Source organism: Penaeus japonicus, unplaced genomic scaffold (assembly GCF_977035675.1).
Source record: "Penaeus japonicus unplaced genomic scaffold, GWHDUDI00000001_assembly GWHDUDI00000022, whole genome shotgun sequence".
Classification (NCBI taxonomy): Eukaryota; Metazoa; Arthropoda; class Malacostraca; order Decapoda; family Penaeidae; genus Penaeus; species Penaeus japonicus.
Genome location: NW_028234424.1, coordinates 24,636,251 through 24,638,750, shown reverse-complemented (window position 1 = coordinate 24,638,750; position 2,500 = coordinate 24,636,251). Strand labels below are relative to the sequence as shown.

The 2,500-nt window shown below is 31.3% G+C and overlaps 1 protein-coding gene across 20 annotated transcripts in view; it reads right to left on the bottom strand.

Annotated features, from left to right (window-relative positions):
* The window catches only part of LOC122261314 (uncharacterized), a 47,519-nt gene that overhangs the window by 44,171 nt on the left and 848 nt on the right, over positions 1-2,500 (bottom strand). For 3 of the 20 annotated variants that reach the window (XM_086549616.1, XM_086549623.1, XM_086549626.1), the window contains exon 1: positions 879-953. The exons of 16 other annotated variants lie outside the window; for them this stretch is intronic. The gene's annotated coding sequence lies outside the window, so the exon portion shown is untranslated. Of the gene's footprint in view, positions 1-878; positions 954-2,500 lie in introns of those variants that run through there. One more of the 20 variants, XM_043028849.2, reaches the window with a different exon arrangement.

Below are 2,500 nucleotides of genomic sequence, written 5' to 3'. Positions count from 1 at the left end.
TCTGGAAGATGCATTTCAGACTAACGAATCTATATAACTGAAGAACCAATAATTTTTGGATATTTTTGATAAAAGAAAAAAGAAGGTATAGAATAAAGAAGAGAGAGAGAAAATAAAGAAGAAGAAGAAAAAAAAATTGTGCTAAAAAAGATAATAAATATAAAGTCAACAATGAAAATGGAATAAGTTAGATTTGAACACTTAACCATAAGGTGCTCAAAATGGTGAGTTATCATTTAGATTAGTTACATACAATTTTAGAAAGTGAGAGACTGGGGAAATATGATTAAGGATTGAACATAAAGTCTGAAGGGAACTATGAACACTTAAATATAAGCTGCTCAAAATGGTGAGTTATCGTAAAAATTAGTTTCATATAATTTTAGAAAGTGAGAGACTGGGGAAATATGATTAAGGATTGAACATAAAGTCTGAACGGAACTATGAACACTTAAATATAAGGTGCTCAAAATGGTGAGTTATCATAAAAATTAGTTACATATAATTTTAGAAAGTGAGAGACTGGGGAAATATGATTAAGGATTGAAGATAAAGTCTGAAGGGAACTACTTTGCTTTAAAAGTGTGACTCTCGGACAGACCTTCTTTCTGTTCATGAAGGTCAAAGAACTATGGCAGTTAGTAGGGTGTCAAAATACTTTGAGCTAAAGAGAAATGAGGAATAGAACAATACTCACAAGCTTAACCTACAACAAAACATGCCTATTTGTACATATGCACACACATATATATTCCAAAAACATAAATACCCTTAATTCCTTGAACTCTGACCATGATCTCTCATTAAGCATATCAGCTTAAAATTGTTCGAAGTAAATATTTATTCTATCACACAGAAGGAAACCTCTAATATTCTACCTGGTAAAACATGAGATTTTAACTCCTTAGACTTCTTCCCCAATCAACAAATCTGAAAGAAAGATCCCAGAAAGGTCAAGAACCAAGAAAAAGAAAAAAGAAAACAAATTGACGTATCCTTACATCCCTTTTTCTTATCTACTACACAATAAGATAAATACAAGGAATAATTTTTTCTTAGTGTCCTATCCATAAACCTTTGCTATTTGTTTAACACATCTAGTCTGTCTATGGATGAGGAAAACTGCATCTCTGACCTGTCTTTTAGAGCATAAATTGAATCATACAGCTCATGATAATTGCAGGTTATTGAAAAATGCTCAACATTAATATTATCCTTATGCAAAAACAGTATTTTTCAACCACTAGTCTTAGGAAAGTCTTTGAAAAATGTACACCAATATCTGTATTAGCTCAGTCCATGTACCAATCAGATTATAAAATCTTAGTGAAACAAAAACGGAATTAAATGCCATCGGTTATCATCTTCACTAAAGAGCTATTCTAAAATATAAGCAAAATAATTGACTTTACAAGCAATTCCACCTTAAGTGAACTTAACAAGCTGATACATTACAGAAACTCTGGACTTGTTTAGATAAGTACTCCTCACAGTATATATCTGTTATCCTTTTTTTTCTAAAACTATAGAACAAATATCCTTTTATATATTTGACATTTTGACAAGAAATTATGTTGTATGTGGCACATAAAACTTGAATAATTTAAAAGGGACACTAATAATTTACAGAAAAATGAACGGCTCAAATATACTGTTAGAAGTAACTTGAAATATAACTTGTTGGAGTATCACAAACTACAATTATTTGAAACAACAATTGTACCTATGCTGAGCATCTATATCATGACAGAATGATCCAAGACTTTATTAACTATGGTCAGCTATAAAACTAGAGCCTTAAAATTCCCCAAGTAAGTAATTTATTACAACAGGAATAGTTCCACTCTCCACTGTTACTGGTGATTATATACTGCATTTTGTTTTTCAACTTAGGTTGTCAAAATCGGAAAATGAGCAAAAAATCACTCAGAGAACACATTCCGACATTTACTGATATTACGGCAAAGATTAATGTCTTTTAGTGTGAATTTCCTTTTTTCTTCCAGCTTGACTGTAAGTTTCAATGAAAAGGAAACTTATTCACATCATTATTTCAATACTTCATTTTTTAGCAATAAAATTTTCTGAAAGAAATGACAATTTCAGCTCTGAAAACATGAAGCATGAAACATTGCTGTCAGGTCCAACATTTAGGTAAGTTCTGCACTGAAACAAATATTGTTCTTTTTTCACCATAAACAATTCAGAAATTATTCCGATACTCAATTTCACATTTATTTCACGAAGGTTTGAAGTTGAAAAATACTGTCACATCTCACTCGACAAGTTGTCACGTATGAGCATCCAATACACGTTCCTTCCACGACACCAGCGCGGTTTTCACGCCCCAACATTAGAAAGAGAAAACCGAAAGTCTGATCCAGACATCTCACTTCACTTTCAAAGGAAAACCGATAAAAAACAAAGAAAAACACAAGTCCCTCAAAAAAATATGAAAATAAAAAAAATCTCACAGAAAAAAACACAAAACTCCACAAAA